This window comes from Carassius auratus, unplaced genomic scaffold (assembly GCF_003368295.1).
Source record: "Carassius auratus strain Wakin unplaced genomic scaffold, ASM336829v1 scaf_tig00216608, whole genome shotgun sequence".
NCBI lineage: Eukaryota > Metazoa > Chordata > Actinopteri > Cypriniformes > Cyprinidae > Carassius > Carassius auratus.
The window spans coordinates 129593-151714 of record NW_020528660.1 but is presented as its reverse complement, the minus strand read 5'-3'; the positions used below and the strand labels follow the sequence as shown (position 1 = coordinate 151714).

Here is a 22122-nt window from a genome sequence, read left to right as displayed (position 1 = left end):
GGTTGTAACGCCTGTGTTATACTTTCCGCATGAACAATCCAGACGCAGACACGGCCTGCGTGGTCTTCTGCTCAGAGCCTTGGCACACACTCTTCAATGACGATTTTTACATCACGTCTGCCTAGCGGTCCATAGCGGACTCGCGGACGCAGAAAGTTTGACAGCTGCTTTACCCCTCATTTACACTGAACACGTGTGCGGCGCATTACGGCTGCGACAAGGCTTAAAATAGAAAAATATTTAATATTTTATATAATCAAAAATAGACTAGGCGCCTATATTTAGCGAAGCGGCATGGAGAGCCACTTCTGGGAAGCTTCTGAAACGCGCTGCGTCGCCGCCGGTGTAAACACAAGCATTGACTAGAATGGGCGCGATCAGCTCCGGTAGCCATGTCGCAGCCGTAATGCGCCGCACACGTGTTCAGTGTAAATGAGGGGTAAAGATGCAGGCTTGCATGACCTGACGGACAACATTTCAGAAAATGTGCGTTCACAAATGTAGCCTATTTTGATCCAAATATGGAAAGCACTTTTGAATTTAATAATATGAGGTTCTCTCTAGAGATATTTATATATTTTTACAAAACATCAACAGAGTTGTGCATGTGTTTTAGTTTGTTCCCTGCATTTCGAAGATGCTTGTTTTACAAACAAGGCCCAGTTTGACGCCGGATTTGCGTATCGTTTATTTCTTAATGATAATGCAGTCCCAACGAAAAAGGGTCACGATCGTGTGTTGGAACCGCAGGCGGTGAGTAAAACTGCTTCAGATATCTCTGTGTTGTTAACTTAGCTATCGGCGCGTAAGCACATCAAGTAAACAACATGCGATGTTGCCATCAAACTGCACTTTCCACATGTACAGGTTAAAAAAATTAATAAAAAGTTGCTATGTCAAATAATTTTTTTTTTTTTAGCAGTTTGGTTAGTAAAACTGCTTAAAATATCTCTGCCTCCTTGTTAGTGCGTCCCCTCCCATGCCGGAGACCCGGGTTCGAGTCCCGCTCGGAGCGAGTCGTTGCTGCTGCTGCTCTCGTTCAGTTTCAGGGATATGATTCTGGATCATAAATAAATGGCTGAAACTGACTGTTAGCCATGGTTTGTTTTGGTTGGGTTTGTCCTCACGTAATGTCACAGCTTCCACTTGCTCTCAACGCAAAAGCCTACTGGCGCTCATGATTCTTTAGCTCCACCCACACGTCACGCCTCCAGCCGGTCGTGTTTTCCGGTACAGACTATCTTTCTCTTATGAATATAATAAAACTAAAGACTTTTTGGAGTTATGAAGGATGCAGTACTACTCTATAGGTACTCAAGATTAACAGGATATTGAGTGAAAATTAGCATTTCACCCCCCCTTTAACTTGTTGCTATTTAAACCATAAACCGTTAACAGTGGACTTACGTTAGCCACATCAGCTCTTCAGTAACGTTACTGAAAATTTTCTGGGCTAGTGCACTGAACAGTAACATTTTGTATTAAAGTGTTTAGGCCTTTAATTTTATTAATATATAAACGCAAATGAGCACTGTTGGGAACGTTACTTTAAAAAAGTAATTAGTTATAGTTACTCACTACTTGTTCCAAAAAGTTAGTAACTGAATTACTCTATAATAAAAGTAACTCGTTACCAGGGAAAGTAACTATTTGCGTTACTGTTAAAAAAAAAGAAAAAATAAGAAATCTGCCATATGTCAAATAATTTATTTATTTATTTTTTTGGAGCAGTTTTCACAAGTCAGTTGAAATGAGTAGAATAGACAGGTGTTCGTACATAACTTTCGATATTTATTGCACGTCAAAAGACAGCAAGAGTTTTATCCTGCACTTCTCAAGTATTATCTTTGTAAGAAGAATGTTTTGGGCCATTAGCTTTGTAGATGCGTGCGTTGGTCACACATTACATGTACACATTACATGCACGTTCTTGCTTTGACCACAATGAATTTGAAGTAGCGCTTATATCTCCAACTTGAAAATGCCAACTTTTCATCGGATTGCTCCTGACTTGCCATTTCTGCTGCTGCTGCGAATCTGTGCTGTTGTGTGTGTGTGTGTTTGTTTGGCGCCGCTGGCGCGTGTGCCGGCATGTGTGTAAAAACACTGGCTCTGATTGGCTACCATGAAACATATGACTCTGCCTTAGCTAATCATAATCGCTTATCTCGTTTTTAACCCACCTCCTGACTCGCTGTGTGAGCCAGGGGTACGTTCGGATTTTGAAAGTTTATTAACTTTCAGTAATGGTAACGGCGTTGTAACAACGGGAAAATTAATTAGTTAGATTACCCCGTTACTAAAAAAATAACGTCGTTACCTAACGCCGTTCTTTTAAACGCCGTTATTCCAAACACTGGTAATGTCACAGCTTCCAAACGCCCTCAACGCAAAAGCCTACTCGTGCTCGTGATTCTTTAGCTCTGCCCACACGTCACGCCTCCAGGCGCTCGTGTTTTTCCGGGAAAAATCTGCACAGACCATCTTTCTCTTATAAATATAATAAAACTAAAGACTTTTTGGAGTTATGAGTTATGAAGGATGCAGTACTACTCTATAGGTACTCAAGATTAACAGGATATTGAGTGAAAACGAGCATTTCACCCCCCCTTTAAAGGCAATTTACCTAATGGCTGTTGATGACTATTTGAATTGAATTGCGCGCTTCTTTGTGTTCGTTAAATGCTTATATTTCATTAGTAGCGTTTTTTTTAATTGATGTAAACAATACAATTTTACAAACTGATAAAGATTTTTTTTTTCAGCATGTGGTGCAGGCCACATTAGAATTCATGACAGGCCGTAGGTTGAGAACCACTGCTTTATATCAAACATTTTTAAATCGTCCACAGCTGAGCATTGCAGGAGGCTGATCTACGCCAGATCGCGTGAAGTGAATGTAATGAATGTAAGTCATTTTCAGATGCAATGAAAAAAAAACATGGATAACCTAGATTAGTCCCAGGCTCTGTTCTGAAGTAAAATAATTATAATTACTGTTAACCAAGAGTAACACTGAGTAACATACAGCCAGCAGTAAAACATAAATACTGGACAGACATACATCTAGACCAGGCCCATCAGGAAGCATTTATAATGTCCTTGTAGAATGAGCTCTGATATTGAGGGGATAATCCTTCCCCTGGCATTCGATAGCATCCACGATCCAGTGAGAAAGTCTCTGTTTAGAAACAGCACGTCCCTTATTACATCCACCAAGCACACGAACAGCTGGTCCGACTGACGAAAGGCAGCCGAGCGATTCATATACATCCGTAAAGCCCTAACAGGTCAGCGTCACGCGAGGCTGACGGCTCAACAGATAAGGCGGGCAGGGAAACAAAACGGTGTATTGAGTGACTTCGGAACGAAACCCGGTCTCGGCCGGAGAGTGACATTACAGTCACCAGGCCCGAAAACAATTCAATATCGTTCACAAAAAACTCATGAAATTCTCCAAGGCACTTCGCCGAGGCAAGAGCAAGAAGCAAGGCAGTCTTCTGGGAAGCTCCTTAACCGCAACCGAGGTTAATGACTCGAACGGTAGTAAGAGATAGAGCCCTCAAAACTAGAGCGAAATCCCACGGCGGCACGGAGGGCGGCCATGAAGTGCACAATCTCCTCGCTCCCTTGAGAAAACTGATAACCACAGCGTGCTTACCGATCGTTTGTCCGTCAATCGGGGAACGAAAGCGGCAATAGCAGTCACATACACCTTAGCGTGGAGGGTTTCAAACTTCCGTAATCCATTCTGTGCTGTGGAAAGCGCAAAACATCCGACACGGAACAGGTCCCCGGGTCAATATAAATGTTCTCGCACCATTTTGTGAAAACTCCCCACATATGCGCGTAGCAGCGAAGGTTTGATGATGCTCGCGTCTCTGTAAGTGTGTTTTAGCACTCGTGAGTGTAGAGCGTCCCACTCATTAGGGTCCCTGCAGCGGCCACACATGAAGGTTCCACAGCTCGGGGCTGGGGTGCTATATTGTGCCATTCGCCTGAGACAGCAGGTCCTGCTTGAGGGGAATTCGCCATGGGGGAGCCATGACTAACTCTCTCAGGTCCGCGAACCAGGGCTGATTCGGCCAGTTCGGGTCCAAGAGTATAAGTGACGCTTTCTCCTCCCTGATTTTGCACAACACAGGCAGAATCTTCACAGGAGGGAATGTGTAAGCCTGGCTTCTGGCCAACGCGATGTCAGAGCATCTCCCGGCAGGGGGGCAGTGAGATAGCAAAGGTGTTCTCACTCGTGGCAAACAAATCCACTTCCTCCCTCCGAAATCATTAGATCTGATCTTGGGTGAAGCCTCCATCTCCTTGAGGAATCCCGTTCCTCAAAAGCATGCTCACTCCACGGTTCAAAGTACCGGGGATGTGCGACGCTCTAATGGAGATTAAGTGTCAGTCCACCCACAACAGGAGACCCGCTGCCTGTTTGAATAGAGCCCTGGAGTGCACACCGTCCTGGCGATTTATGTACGAGACCACAGACGTGTTGTCGGTTTGAATCAGTACATGTTTCCGCTCCAGTTTCATTCTTAAACCAATCAGCGTGCTTGAATAGTGGAAGCATAGTAACGGTTTAATAGTTATTTTTTTGTTATTTAATTATATATATATTAAAAGTGGTTATGTTATGACTTAGACATTTTTACATATATTAACAATATTATTTATTTTAATAGTAATTGGCGGACCACATGTTGAAAACCACTGTTCTAGGCTACAGTGTTATTAGGTGATTAGCAGTATAGGTGTATGGAGGTTTTTGTCCCAATAAAGTTGCATTCATTTAATATTATTTTTAAGAATGAAAATTTAAACACTATGTTATTGCATACGGTTTTGTAACTACTACCTACTATTTACACAATTATTGTTAGTTTTATTTAATGTGTAAAGTCCATTAATTATGAAATGAGTTCAACTGAAAACTGAAATTGAAACTGAAAGATGAAACACTACCCTCAGTGTTTGTACTTCTGTCTTTATCTTCGTCTGAAGTGTTGTGTTGAACAGAAGCTCTGAGCTCTGTCACTTCTACCAGTAAGAGACATGAGAATGAATAGAATGACAGTCAGTCTTCTAAACTCTCATCTACTGTTATTCAGTCAGTTCAAATGAAAGGTTGATTGTCAGGAAACACTGCTGAATTTACAAGTTTGTGAACATGGTTTGAATGTTCAAAGTGACAGCATGAAAAAGGTAAGTTTGATAGATTTCATACAAGCCTATATAAACACACATATAAAAAATGTTTCATTAAAGTTACAAAGCAATCTGTATAATGTCAACTTAATCCAGAAATCTTTATTTTTATACACACTCTTTTCATTCTGGCTACTTAGTAGGTGGAAGTCGTATTTAACATCAAATCATAATGTGTGCTTTAAATACACTTTAAATGATCTGTAATTATAATGTAGATAATAACTGTAATATAGAACAATTTTATTAATGCATTTTATTTTCTTAATTTATCAATAAGACAGAATCCATCTTCATAAAAAATGGAAAAACCAAAGCATCTGATACTTTGTTTTGTCTCTTGTAACACTATGGGAATCAGGTACACGAAAGAAAGAAGCACCATGTTCCAACTTGTGTTGGATGAACTCGTCAGCCTGAAGGCTAATGTTGTCTTTGTGCAAAAGACACATTGGATCACAGTCTTATAAAGTACTAGAAAGCATACAAGGCTTGAGGTCTTTCTTCACCGTCCACCATCCTCACAGCAAAGGAGTCGCTATCTTAATCAAGAATTAAAAAATCTTTCACCATATATGCCATGATGAAGATTACAGTGGAGGCTGTATTGTACTCTTCTGTCATCTCTATGGTCAGTTGTTTAATCTTGTTAATGTGTATAACCATAGGGCAGACAGACAAATGCTGGACAGATGGAGAAACTACTTGACAGCTATTAACACTAAAGGTGTGCTTGTGGTTGGTGGGGACTTCAACACAGTACTGAACCCAACCTTCGATAGGAGACCAGCAACAGATCAAACTTACCAATCCTCACTTAGAAGTATTCTAGAAGATTTCACTGATTCTCTGAGCCTTGAAGATATATTTGCATTAATACATCCAATGAAAGAAGGCACAGAGCTCTGTGAATCACAGAGCAAAAAAGAGAAAATCCACAAATGGAAAGAAGCAAATCTCTGACCATGGTCCTCTAGTTTTAGATCAAAGTTCCAGTACTGCTGGAATAGAAAATGCCTGAGGTGGCCTCAATGTTAATTAAATTTAAATAGCATAGAGCTCCAGACAGAAGCCCAGGAAAAATAAATGGTGCAGAAATACTGGATCCCATCAGATCTTTACCTGACTCACAACAAACTCTTGATAAACTTAGTGTCCATTACTACAAGAAGAATGACCTAAATCTTAAAGATAAACTGCAATATGATGTAGAAATCTAAATATCATACGCTGACTCAGAAATCTGTCCAAAATCAGTTTTATGAGGTGCCTCCGTGCGAAAACGCTGCCTGCAAAGCTTTTGCCTGATATGGCAGTGAGGTAGCAATTCAGCTGTCTAAGTTTATGGATGCAGCATATGTGTCAAATGCTCCGTTGTCTATTGTCTATTGTCTAAACCTGCCCTTCTTGTTACCAGAACTGATTGATTTACCCCACCTGCTCTCCCTCATTACCCTCCTCATTTCCTTCCCTATTTATTCCCCCTTGTGTTTTCATTGTTGTGTATTTTTATAAATTGCTGACACCAATTTATACATACACACTGACGGTAAAATGAGAAACCGCGATTTCACACGGTGTGACAACCGTATCAGAATCTGCAGCTTTCTGTACTGACAAAGACATACTTCATCAATCCGTTTGAATATGACATGAAGAGCTTTAGATAAAACCATCAAAACAACTTCAGCACAGCATTAAATAAGCACAAAGTGACCAATAACACATCATAAGATGATATTCATACATGAAATCAACTAGAGAAAGATGAAACACTCACCTCAGTGTTTGTACTTCTATCTTTGTCTTCCTCTGAAGTTTTGTGTTGAACAGAAGCTCTGAAATTTCTTTCACTTCTATCAGGAAGAGACATGAGAATGAGAAGAATGACAGTCAGTCTTCTAAACTCTGATCTACGGTTATTCAGTCAGTTCAAATAAAAGGTTGATTGTCAGGAAACACTGCTGATGTCAGAAGTTGATTTACATGTTGAATTTGTGAAAATGCTTTGAATGGACAGTGATGGGTTACCACTAGTGATCGACCGATATTGATTTTTTATAACCGATACCGATTATTTGCATGTTTATGTACCCGATAACCGATATGCAGAACCGATATTTATTTACTGTTATACTTCTGTTTCTGACAATTATTACAACACAAATGAGCTGAAAAAAAAAACATTTTATTTATAACAATCACTCCTTCCTTGCATACAAAAAAAACTTTATATTTATACACAAATAAATAGAGGGGTCTGAGTCCAAAAAATTTAAGTGCACTGTGCAAGTGCAAGTGTCTTTGTTTTAAAATAAAAGCTTTGATGAGGTAAAAAAAATAAAAACGGGTAAAAAAATAAAGCACAAAAATGATTCTAACATATTGGTGGGGGCGGGAGGGCTATTTAGGAGTGTAACTTAATACTCCCAGTTAAGCAGAACTAGGTTTTAGTGTAGAAAACAGAGTCTTTCAGCATTCTGCCCTGTAAGCCTGCTTCCTTCAAAAATTTCATGCAGTGGCCGTGCATGAGGCTTCCTGATCATCAACCCAGTCAGGTGCTGAGCAATATGAACGAACTTTTATCCCGAGACTATATAAAATTAAACAGCACTTGTCAGTTGGCATTTTATGATCTAGATTCAATCTAACGTTAGATCATGAAATGCCAACTGACAAAGTGCTGTTTGACTATAATTTAATCAACCGCGATCGCGCATGGAGATAATAAATAATTAATTTCCACAAAGCGGTATATGTATATGTGTATTAGCGAAATAATTGTTATGTAGTAAATGATAATATAATCTAGTGTGTTTAAACAAGATAATCTTGTCAAAAGTTTCATTCAGTGGCATTGCTTGAGGCTTCCTGATCATCAACCCAGGTGCTGAGCAATATGAACAAACTTTTTTTCCCGAGACTATATAAAGTTAAACAGCACTTGTCAGTTGGCATTTTATGATCTAAATTTAATCTAATGTTTAATCATGAAATGCCAACTGACAAAGTGCTGTTTGACTATAACTTAATCAACCGCGATCACGCATGGAGATAATAAATAATTAATTTCCACAAAGCGGTAGGCTATATTTATATGTGTATTAGCGAAATATTTGTTATGTAGTAAATTAAAATATAATCTAGGGTGTTTAAACAAGATAATCTTGTCAAAAGTTTCATTCAGTGGCCGTGCTTAAGCCTCCAGATCATCCGTCAGTTGCTAAGCAATATGAACGAACTTTCTCTTCTAGACTAATGGTGAGCAAATACAACAGATAGAGAATTAAATTCAACGCTTTTCAGAATCAGAATCAGAATCAGAATGAGCTTTATTGCCAGGTATGTTTACACATAGCGTACGAGGAATTTGTTTTTGTGACAGAAGCTCCGCAGTACAACAGAATAACAGCGACAGAACATAAAACACATAATAAAAGAATAAAAAAAACATTTTTTTTATTTTCAACATGCACTCATTCATGTCTGTTTTATTTAATTCATTTAAAGATACGTCTTTATTGGAGCAGGACATGACGAACACTACGTAACTCGATGAGTTCGTCTCAATTGTTTAGAAACAAGCTGCATAAATTAACTATATCAGGAATTTATGTCTCAGATCTCATTTGTGCATGTCTGTTATGTTAAATAAAGTTGATTAATTAAAGCAAACCAAGTAGAACATATACTTTACCTGTGCACTGAGTTGTTGTTGACTGATCACCTCAGACGCCCGGGCTGCAATGGCGGAAATCTCAAAACGGCCACAAGATGGCGCCGTAAATCGGCGAATCCGATATTACAAAACCGATACCCGATTATGGAAAAATGCTTAAATATCGGGAAAAATATCGGTAAACCGATACATCGGTCGATCACTAGTTACCACATTAAGGTAGATTTTAATATATATACAGTATTGTTCAAAATAATAGCAGTACAATGTGACTAACCAGAATAATCAAGGTTTTTCGTATATTTTTTTATTGCTACGTGGCAAACAAGTTACCAGTAGGTTCAGTAGATTGTCAGAAAACAAATGAGACCCAGCATTCATGATATGCATGCTCTTAAGGCTGTGCAATTGGGCAATTAGTTGAATTAGTTAAAAGGGGTGTGTTCAAAAAAATAGCAGTGTGACATTCAATCACTCAGGTCATCAATTTTGTGAAGAAACAGGTGTGAATCAGGTGGCCCCTATTTAAGGATGAAGCCAACACTTGTTGAACATGCATTTGAAAGCTGAGGAAAATGGGTCGTTCAAGACATTGTTCAGAAGAACAGCGTACTTTCATTAAAAAGTTGATTAGAGAGGGGAAAACCTATAAAGAGGTGCAAAAAATGATAGGCTTTTCAGCTAAAATGATCTCCAATGCCTTAAAATGGAGAGCAAAACCAGAGAGACGTGGAAGAAAACGGAAGACAACCATCAAAATGGATAGAAGAATAACCAGAATGGCAAAGGCTCAGCCAATGATCACCTCCAGGATGATCAAAGACAGTCTGGAGTTACCTGTAAGTACTGTGACAGTTAGAAGACGTCTGTGTGAAGCTAATCTATTTTCAAGAATCCCCCGCAAAGTCCCTCTGTTAAAAAAAGGCATGTGCAGAAGAGGTTACAATTTGCCAAAGAACACATCAACTGGCCTAAAGAGAAATGGAGGAACATTTTGTGGACTGATGAGAGTAAAATTTTTCTTTTTGGGTCCAAGGGCCACAGGCAGTTTGTGAGACGACCCCCAAACTCTGAATTCAAGCCACAGTACACAGTGAAGACAGTGAAGCATGGAGGTGCAAGCATCATGATATGGGCATGTTTCTCCTACTATGGTGTTGGGCCTATTTATCGCATACCAGGGATCATGGATCAGTTTGCATATGTTAAAATACTTGAAGAGGTCATGTTACCCTATGCTGAAGAGGACATGCCCTTGAAATGGTTGTTTCAACAAGACAATGACCCAAAACACACTAGTAAACGGGCAAAGTCTTGGTTCCAAACCAACAAAATTAATGTTATGGAGTGGCCAGCCCGATCTCCAGACCTTAATCCAATTGAGAACTTGTGGGGTGATATCAAAAATGCTGTTTCTGAAGCAAAACCAAGAAATGTGAATGAATTGTGGAATGTTGTTAAACAATCATGGAGTGGAATAACAGCTGAGAGGTGCCACAAGTTGGTTGACTCCATGCCACACAGATGTCAAGCAGTTTTAAAAAACTGTGGTCATACAACTAAATATTAGTTTAGTGATTCACAGGATTGCTAAATCCCAGAAAAAAATGTTTGTACAAAATAGTTTTGAGTTTGTACAGTCAAAGGTAGACACTGCTATTTTTTTGAACACACCCCTTTCAACTAATTCAACTAATTGCCCAATTGCACAGCCTTAAGAGCGTGCATATCATGAATGCTGGGTCTCATTTGTTTTCTGAGAATCTACTGAACCTACTGGTAACTTGTTTGCCACGTAGCAATAAAAAATATACTAAAAACCTTGATTATTCTGGTTAGTCACATTGTACTGCTATTATTTTGAACAATACTGTATATATATATATATATATATATATATATATATATATATTAGATGTGGGCATAGATTATTTTTTAAATCTAGATTAATCTCACTGTGATCTTGAAATTAATCTAGATGATTAGAAGATAAAATGGCTCATTGAATTCTGCCGAAGGCAGTCAGAACATGTGTGTTAACCAAATAAAATTGACAAACAGTAAGTCTTTGAGAAGGGGTTTATCAAGCTAGGTGGTGCAGTAGAAAAGAGGCTCATCTCCTGTTTCCAAAATGCATCACAAAGTGCTTGAAAAAGCTGTAAACTAATTCCACATTGCACATGGTGCAAACAACATTACTCCTGTTTCACACCAATGTTTAAGTTTTTTTTCAAGTTTGTAGGTGTCAAGGTACAGAAACCAAATAATAGCACTGGAAAGTCTTCAATGTAAAAATGAAATATACAATGAAACCTACATTTATTCAGACACCTTCAACATTTCTCATATTATTACAGTTTTGCTATATATCAAAAATTATATCTGGTGTCTGAATAATTTTCGGGTTGACTGTTAAAACTACAACTACAAAAACTATTTTCTTTAATTTTCTTGGATTAACATTACAGCATCAAGTGGCTAAATTAGGCGAGGTCCCTTTAGGAGATGATGAAAGCATCCGAAAGCATACACATCCCATTTTCTTCTTCAACTGTTTACTTTCACTTTAGAAATAACTGCCAGTTTTTCGAGCATAATTTCCAAAGGGGATATTGACATTTTGTATTTATTTGTCGGCACAAGAGCAAAAATAAGCAAATTCGATGTTCAAGTGTTTTGAGACGCCTTTCTCTTCGCAGAAGAGAGCTCGGTTAAGTGTCGCTGTCCGTGATACGCGGCTCTCTCACTCTCTCTCTCCGAACCGAACACAGCGCTCGATTCAGCTACTCCGTTCAGCTTTTCCGCGTCTTGTTTTTGGATGCTTTAATGTTTGAATCGACGAGCGGTAAGGCGTAAAAATGTGAAAAAGATAAGCTTTTGTGACGATGCGCAGCAGTGGCCCATTAGCTGTCCTGAGCATCTTTTTAGGCTGGCCTCACCCAGTCGGTTATATAAAATATCAAGGTGACAGTCATCATAGCTTCCTTAGTATATACTCAGCTCCCACCCCAACTTTCAGATTAGATTAACGGCAATATTTTTTAACGCCGATAACGGCCCACCACTAATATATATATATATATATATATATATATATATATATGCACACACACACACACACACTATTTGCATATTCAAACACTGGCCCAAATGAACAAAGTGCCACACCTGTTCCTTTATTGGGATCCTATTTCAGATTGCTGCTGACTCATGCAATTATGTAGGAGTGGCATTTCAATATCCAGAACAGTTCAACCCAAAAATACACCTAAGGTGTGTGCATTCTAGCACTTTGCGCACTTTCTAAAATCTGCATAGGTAGTACGTGTGCACGCAAGACTCTGTGCACTTTCTGAAATCCTGTTTAGTAAGGGTTACGATCTCCACTTCGTTCTCTTTCTCAGAGTTGGTTTGACTGTGGTACCTTGGGCTCCACTCAACCAATGTGTCTCTAACACACTTTCAAGCATAATTCCCCTTTATATTGTAAAAAAAACTGGATGTCCGAACAGGTGGCCCTGAAGGGCATCCTGGTCGCCTGGATATCCCTTCTTGCTGATGCACTGAGCAGGTGTCACGATCATTAGATGGAGTGCCCATGAACTTCAGTAGAGGACCCTCCACTCAGGACCATTCCACCCATCAACCACCAGATGTCACCATATCATCACTTGGACACTAGCACCTCTCATACTGTTGCACCACACCCGAACTACATCTCCCATCAATCACTGCATCACAATCACCTTGCCACACCTGCACCTCATTCTTCAGCCAATTTCCTTGCCACACCTGATATAAGCACCACAATCACTTTCACTCACTACGAAGTCTTGTTTAGCCTGTCTGACATTTCTGAGCGGTTTTCCCCTGTGTTTTTCCTTTTGGACTGTGTTTTCGACTCTGATTTCTCTGCTGCCTGCCCCGATCTCTGCTTGTTTCTGGTTACGATTCTGGTTGTCCCGGACACACTTGACGTCATTCCTGATCTCTGCCTGTCTGACCATTCTGTTTAATAAATGCTGCAATTGGATCCGAACGTCTTTGACTCTCTCTTCATAACAGCAGGAAATATAGGTGGCATTTGCAAAAATCTTCTTGTGTAATGCTGTCTCAGACAGTGCTCCCTTTGCCATAGAGGGTTGTATTTGAGCTTGCCTCTCCCGTTCTGTTATGCACCTCTGCAATGCTTGAGAAGTTTTAAACACAGACGCTAAGCTAAGCTACTTTCTGAAAGCCACATGGTGGTAAGTGTGCAAGTTGCACACTTTCTAAAATCCATGTAAGTTTATCCTCTGGATAACTATTTAAACCGGGTGTTGCACAAAGTGACCAATGACCCAAAATAAGGCAACACTAATAAATGAAAACAACTAGAGAAAGATGAAACACTCATCTCAATGTTTGTACATCTGTCCTAGTCTTCCTCTGAAAAGATGTGTTGAACAGCAGCTCTGAAATTTGTCACTTCTGCTAGGAAGAGACGTGAGAATGAGATGAATGACAGTCAGTCTTCTAAACTCTCATTAGATGTCTAAATTAAATTGATTGGTTGATTGTCAGGAAACACTGCTCAGCTCAGAAGTTGTGTTACAAGTTTGTGAACATGATTTAAATGTTGAAAGTGTCACACCCTGCATGAAAATGGTGAGTTTCATATATTTTATGCAGGCCTAAAAAATGTGCAATAGGACATCACAGAAAAAAATAGTTTTTCATTAAATTTACAAAGGAATCTTTATAATGTAAACTTAATCCGGAAATCTTTATTACTTTATACACACTCTTTTCATTCTGTCTACTTAGTAGGTGGAAGTTGTATTCAACATCAAATCATTATGTATGCTTTAAATAAAATTAGAAAAAGATCTATGATTATAATGTAGAAGAATAATCAAAATGAAAATATAGCTTGTGACATGTCCATTAAACACTGTAGTATAAAAAAACATACTATACATATTTTTTCTGTTTTGTCACATTATGAAATACTTTATATTATTTTATGTTTAGAAAACCCTTCTCTGTCTCAAACAATTTGCATTGTTTTGCTCGCATTTTAGCCAAAAGTCTTGAGGTTTTTCTAAAATCATCTTTTAGGGGGAAAAATGGTTAACAAGTGGTGATGCATTTGTGTAACTTGCAAAATGCTCCCAAAAAATCAAGATGCCTTTCCTGAACTAATGTCTATCATCTCATAAGCCGAGATAGACTGCACAACTTTGGGCTGTCCCAGACGAAAGACTGGCATTGTGAAACAATTGTGGCGATTTCCATGATCATGGCTGCTAACTTTCTGGCACTGTCAGAAATTCATCATGATCATTGCACGAGGTGTTTGCAGTTCGGACCCACATTTACTGACAAACCGGTAAAAATGCGGCATGAAATCAATGCGACATGGCACTAAAACACAAAACTGCTTACCTCAAGGTTTTTATTCCTTCCTCACTTCCAACAAGCACACAAAAACTATGACTGTCAAAGTTTGATTCATTATGCTCTTTTTGTTTACCACTAGTGCATGCTAATTACCTTTATTTTTCTATAGAAAGCTGCAGCAATCTTATAGAGTTGTTAAAATCATGCAGTGTGTAGAAGGCTTTAAAAAATAAATTACCCCTACACCTCCATGACTTTTGCATTCTAGAGAATCTCCTCCTGAAGGCCAGCTGCAGTAATAACAATAGAAAACTGTGTCAAGGCTGTCCTCTGACCAAAGCCATTCTCACAATGGCATTGAAACAAATGAAAAGAGACATTATGGCAACAAGAAAAAGTTCTGGCAAAACCAGTTTTTGCAAATTCAGACAGTCTCTGCTAATTTGCATAAACAGTGTTGTGGGGCACTTGGTTGGGTTGGGTTGTATTGTTGGGCCCACAATCTGATCAGGACCCGTGGATTCATCCTAACATTGTAGTATTACTGTTGATCCATATTCCATGTGTGTAATGTTTTGGAAATTCAGAAGTGAAGACCAGGAGACGTTGGTATCTTTCATACAGAAGTTCCTCTTTATTGAGCACTCATTTTGTGTCGCTGCAGTCATCCAAGTCTAACCAAAGCAGTGATAATTTTGACTTTTTACATTCAAGTAGGAGGTATAAATACATACATACAGTAGAGTTGAAGACAATTTGGACAAAGCATGCACATTGAATTCAGGGATCGGCAATATACTGGCCATTTCCCCATCTTTGATCTTATCAGCATAACAGTGGCATTCAAAATGCAGAGGTGCCTGACAGTATCGCTGATACCTTCACATTATCATAGAAACAAAGGCACCTCTGTGTTTTGAGCTTGAAAGTCAGATGGTCAGGAAGAGCAGAAAAACAAAAGGTCATTAGCAAGACACCTGGGCTTCCTGATTTGATCTTTTAGAAATGTCTTCCTTTTTATTTCACAATGCATTTAACTTTTTCAGTTAACATTTTATAAATTAGTAATTCCACAGTCCTCCCGTTCAGAGTTTTAATAACTCTCACATAATACCAATTTAAACCTTCATAAGTCCATTCTATGGCCTATGTTTGTTAACCTTCCAGTCATGTAACCTGAAAATGTTACAGGCACATATAACTTATTCCATGTCTTGTCCTAGATTTACTTAGGTGTAACAGTTCTTTTTAGAACCATAACTGTTGAAACATATGACATGAATGGTAACATGTCGTGGAAAACTACGTTGACACAGAAAACCATGTAGCATAAGAGTGGAAGTCCTGAAGTTCATGGCGCCTGAATAGCTGTGACTTCTCTTTTCTGCAGTCCATTTCCTACATAGATTGCCTCCGATGACTCTTTGTCCTCATGAAGCTTGTTCATGTACGTCTAAAGGGATGCTTTACACCAGGGTGTCACATATGGAAATGACTTCTCATGCGTGCATACCTGCAACACAAGAAAACAAAGAAACAGCAGACCAGCAGTATTCATGAATAGACATTTTTAGACCGCTGTCGATCGTATAGTGGTTTTAAGTCTGGTAATTGTAAAGTGTTTTCTCAATCTAGTTTTAAATAATTTGACACCTATGGACCAGTGAGGTGGGGATAAAACTACTGATAGGGGAAACCTATGAGGAAGTCTTCGCCACAGGGTTGGCCCCCGTGGCCTGCACAACTTTAATGTACAACATCTTCATCCTCTAATTGAACATCAATAATAACAAACATCACTACCCAAAAAGAATAGGTTAGTGACTGGAGTGTGCTTTAGTATAGCTTTGAAGGCTGTTTGTGTTCTTAATGTTCTCTCAATGAAAGGAAGTCACAGTCCACTTCCTGTAAATTATTTACAAAGGATGTCTTTCATCTTTGTTGTACATTACTGGGGAAGTTAAGCACTCAAAGCACTAACAGTTAAACCCTGAGCAAGCTGCTCCAACAGTTAGGTGACGTGGGGAGGGGCAGCTTCAGAGTGGTAAGAAGACTGAGAAGAAGCTTAATAAAACTGTTCATTTCTCTTTATGTCTTCTTGCTTTTCCTACACTTTTTCATCCATTCCACCTTCTTAGGACTTTTATGTTTCTGTCGGTTCTCTGTGTTATCCTGAAAGGATGCTGCTGCAATCTTTACTCTGGTTTTAACATCAGTCTCTTTCCCATGTAGTTAAACTGTCTAGATTACTTTTGAGAGTTTTGTTAGACCAAGTTAGATCTAGGAATGGCAAGGCTTACTTGTTCTCAGCTACAAGGCCATCTGACCAGATGCGGACTAAATGTGGTTTTATTAACAAAGTTCGGGAGGAGCACGATCAGATAATCATCCAGTTTGGCACACAAGTATATATATATATATATATATATATATATCCAGTCTTCTTACCTTCTATCCCATGACAGTTTTTCGGCATGGATGGTTTGTCAGCATTCGGTTCGCGCTGTCATCTTATCACAGGCTCAATTTTCCTTCCGACGACGATATCTATACTGGGGATTTTTCAGATCTGCCGCTTTTTGCTGGACCCATGATCACTCCTACCCCACCAAACACTGCCACTGAACACCAACGAGCGTCGTCGCGTCAGCTGCTCTTCTCGCCAAGCAACACGTTGTGGCCAAAAAATCATGGAAATCCCCGAGCTCGCCTCACTCGACATTACGATTGTCATGTCAATACCGGGCTCTCTTATAATGCTGCATCGCACCAGCAGCAGGCTTTCAACCAGCCCGGACCGTGCCCCAGTTCTCACCGCAGCAAGCCTGTCTCACTTTTTCGGCCGTGGCGCAGTTCGATGCTGCCTCCACTAACGGCGAAGACCGTGCGTTGTAGTGATATGTCATTTGTGAAAGAATTGTTCTTTTTGAACGAATCTTTTAGACAAACGAATCGTTCTCAGTTTACTCTCATTTATGAAGAGTTTTCCAGAGTTGTCATCCACACTGAGCAAGTTTCATATGAGTCTGGAAGAGATCGAGAGCTCTCATTCGTGAATGAAAGGACTGAACCAGTACACATGAAGGTTTGAAGGTTTATTTGCACATATAACATTCGAAATACAACTTTACAAATCCATTGAAGAAAAAAAAAGAAAAAAAAATACTGTGCGGGAGAGAGTGAGAAGACCATAAGGTCTTATGAAACCACCTCCCCAAAATCTCATTAAATGAACGTAAAATTACATGATCAAGCAAGACAATACAATCAGTACATCAAACATTTTAATAAACAAATTACCAAAATAAACTTATTTATATGTTAACATTATTTTTCAGCTCTCTTTTGAAAGAATTTAGAGTGGTTTTAGTCTTTAAAGCAGGGTCTAAATGATTCCAGAGGGAAGGCCCTCTGTATTTCAGTGTAGATTGGTTGGCTGTAGTTCTGCATAAAGGAAGATAAAAATCTTTGCAGCGCCTTGTGGAGTAAGCATGAACATCCGAAGAATACATGAAAAAGTTATTAAAAACTCTGGGCATAATATTTGTCATATACACATACTTGTACATAAAGGTATTTATGCAATAGATGTTAACATTGAATATTGTCAAAATGTTATATTTTATGAAAAGCGGAGCAGATTCTATTTGAATTACTCATAATTCTTAAGAATTTCTTTTGTATTAATAAAATCTTATTTAGATATGTTTGGCATGTTGCACCCCAAACAATATTACAGTACAAAATGTGGGGATAGATCAAGCTGTAATATAATGTTTTCATACATGAAATATCAATTAAAGAACGAACTCTACTCAGTATACCAACAGATTTCATTATTTTTCGGCAAACATGCTGGATATGATATCTCCAGGTTAGTCTATGGTCGACAATGACACCTAAAAATTTTATTTGGTTCACTTGGCCAATTTTTAAACCATCAATTGATACCTCTATGTCCTGACAATCTCCTTTGTTTTTTGTGCTAAAAATCATAAAGTTAGTTTTTTGTATATTAAGAGAGAGTTGATTAATTTTAAACCATTTAGAAATATTTTGTAATTCTTCATTTACTACTCTTATCAATGTGTCAATGTTAGAATGAGATAATAGAAGACATGTATCATCTGCAAACATGAGTGGCATAACATTTTTACAAACAACTCTTAAATCATTGATATAAATTAGAAATAATAGAGGTCCCAAAATGGACCCCTGCGGTACCCCACATAAATGTTTTCCCCTACTTGAGCTCAGATTGTTGAAATAAACAAATTGCTCTCTCTCTTCCAAATAATTTTGTACCCAAGTTAAGGCTATATGTTTAATGCCATAATTCTCTAATTTTGCTAAAAGAATATTATGATTTACTGTGTCAAATGCTTTTGACAAGTCTAGAAATATACCAATAGTATTATTTTTCTCATGCAGATTTTTTGTGATTTTGTCGACAAACTGTAAAAGAGCCATTTCTGTAAACATGTTCTCTCTGAAGCCATACTGGTGATCATATAAGATCAAATTTTCTGTCAAGTGTTTTAATAACCTTTTATAAACTAGTTTTTCAAGTATTTTAGAAAAGAAAGGTAACACAGAAATAGGTCGATAATTGTTAAATAAATGTGAATTCCCAGATTTAAACAAGGGAATTACTTTAGCTAATTTGAGATCTCTTGGTACAACGCCTGTTTTAAGTGACAAAGAGAGAACATATGTTACAGGCTCAATAATAGAGGAAGTTACTTTCTTTATGAGACCAGCACAAATTTCATCATGTCCTGGAGCGGTGTCCTTCATCTTTAGTATGATTTCAAGCACTTCATTTGGAGTTAGAGGATCAAATTCATTTAAGCAAGGATGAGGCAAATCAAAAAATTGTGAAGTAAATTTTCCTGTATTCACAATGTTTTTTGCCAGTGAAGGACCAACATTCACAAAGAAATCATTGAAACCGTTTGCTATATCGATGGGGTTTTGATAATTCTTGATACCATTGGATAACTGAACTGGAATTACTCTATTTGTTTTTTTTATTTAATAATTCATTTATAACATTCCAAGATTTTTTTTATATTTTCACATGAATTTCCCAACTTTTCAGAAAAATATTTTTTCTTGGCAGCTTTTAGAATTTTGCTAAATTTGTTTTTATATTTTTTATAATATGCAATATTTAACGGTGTGGGGCTAATGAGAGATTTTTTATATAACTTATTTTTAGTAATGGAAGATTTTCTTAATGCAGGTGTAAACCATGGCTTAGAAATATTCCTGTTTTTACTTCTGCTTTTTACCACTGGAAAACATTTTTTAAACAAAGATGAAAATATATTCATAAATGTCTGATAAGCTGTTTCGGCATCCTGATGTCGGAAGACCTGATTCCATGATATCTCAGCCAGTGACCTTTTAAAAGACTCAACAGATTTAGAAGTAAGTCTACGATGTTTCATACTATAGGTTAACTTTTTTTGCTGAGAATTTGTAAAAAACTGAAATATCAGTAAGCATTACACCTGATGTGATTGAATTTACAAAATGATTAGTTAGTATATTGTCAATTAAGGTTGCCGATGAACATGTTATCCTTGTTGGTTTATCAATAAGTGGATAGAAATAATAAGAATAAATTGTATTTAAGAACTCAATAGAGGAATTTGATTCTTGTTTCAAAAGATCAATGTTGAAATCTCCAAGAAGAATGCAAGTCCTATTCTTAACACTTATAATCTCCAGCATAGAGGACAAAGCCTCATTAAAAATGTCAATATCATTATCAGGTGGTCGATAAATGCAACCAATAATTACAGTTTGACCCCCAAAACACCCACATTTTGGAATTTCTATAAAAACTGCTTCTACATCAGTTTCAGAAAAATTAATACTCAGATCTTTTCTTTCAAAGAATTCAAAATCGTCATGAATAAAAAGAGAAACTCCACCACCTTTTCTATTGGTTCTACAAAAATGTACTGCGTTATATTGAGGTAAGGAGTAAAATTGTCTGATGTCCTCATTCAGCCACGTTTCAGTCAGAGCAAGCACAGAAGACTGATGTTCTAAGGTTGATAGAAACTGTATGAGTAAGTCAAAATTCTTAGGTAAACTACGGATATTCAAATAAAAAGCGGAAAACATATCCTGATTATAATTTATTTTACTTTTGAACAGTGCATTAAATTCAACTTCATTATAATAATGACATGTATCTCTCAACCTTAAATTTAAACTATTTTTATCTGGGTCAACCAGGTCATTATATGACCTATCCTCATCAATATCATCTGGATTAAAGACCAAGTTACCTGCAGAGAAACTGTGTGAAAATGACATGAAGAGTTAAAAACCAAACAAAAGGCAACAGTTTAAATACCTTTACATGTAAGGCATTTTAACTGGATCGAGGAGGATGTACAATCAGTTGGTCATACTTTAGGAAGGCGATGTTCCCCTTTTTCCTCTCTTCTCTAAGTTTTGGAAGCAGTCCCTTTCGCTTCATGCGGACCTTATCAGAGTAATCCTCTTTGATATAGATATTTGTGCCTTTTAAGGTCTTTGCTCTCTTCAGTATTTCTTGTTTGTCCTTGTACCGTAGAAGTTCAATCAGAATAGATCTTGGTCATCCAGCAGAGTCATATTTCCCAATTCGAAGTCCTCTTTCAAATTAAATATGCTTTGGTTCTATTTTGAGATGCTCCAGAAAAAGTTTCTTTACTTTTGCTTCGGTTTCAATCCATGTTTCAGACTTTACATCAGGAACTCCATCGATCACAATGTTCTTTTTTCTTGATATGTTATCCATGTAATCCAGTTTACCCGTTAAGTTGTTTAAAGAAGCTTGGTATTCATCAGAACTTTCTGCAATGGCCTGATGGTTTTCTGCCATCTTGTTTGATTTAGCTTTTATCTCATCTACTTCAGCCTGAGAAAACTGGAGACTTATCTTTAGATCCTGAGTGTCTTTAATCACACTTTGGACATCTTTGAAAAGGTTGTCCATGCGAACACACATAGAGTTCACAATCACTTGAACACAGGATTTAAAACTCTTCTCTTGTTGATCAAGAAGTTCTTTAAAGTAAGTCTTTAGTTGTTCAAGCATCTCCTGGACCATGGGCAATGACACAGAGTCGTCCTCACCTCTTCTTGGCATTTTGATGTTTTCAGAGCCTGTGCTGAATTTTAGTAAATTCTTCTTCCTGTAAATTCCCCGCTGGAAAGATGTCCTCAGGTAAATATATATATATGATATATTGTAGCCCACAGCGCAATAGTTGTTCGTTATTCGTTTGATTTTCAGTGTGAAAGTTGATTAACACAGCACGCTTAGCATTAGCGGCTAATCTGACGACGCGCGGTTCCAACTTCCCCAACTTGCTCAAATACACAGATACACAGATGCCCGTCTTTTCGGATCAGATGCACCTCATGTACGGGTTTGGCAGTAACGGTCGCAGTTTGTGTTTGTTATTTAAGGGATATTTGTCCGAATCTTGAAGTTCATATATAGTGAGCCAGAATGCACGCTGCACACACACATGCGGGAGGCACATGTCGAGTTGATTAAACAGATACATGTCATTTGTAAATGCCATGAACTGGTACATATCTTATCTCGTTCGTAAACAAAATTGATGAGAGTAAACCAGGTCAGTTAGCCATTTAGCATGTCAATCTTGCAAAATGTAAAGCGCAGTTATAGGTACTGTGCACATATGCTTGTTTACATATTAAGCATACAAAACAATTACACGTTTAATCCCAGATTAATGAATGTGAATATATAGACCAATATATGAACTGTATGACCAAACATTTTAAAATGCTAATTATGCAAGAAAACCTCGTGATTT

General features: G+C 37.9%; 1 pseudogene; it reads right to left on the bottom strand.

Moving 5' to 3' along the window:
- Positions 1–21422, bottom strand: part of LOC113098679 (NACHT, LRR and PYD domains-containing protein 12-like) — a 110152-nt pseudogene extending 88730 nt beyond the window's left edge.
- Between the last annotated feature and the right edge of the window lie 700 nt (positions 21423–22122).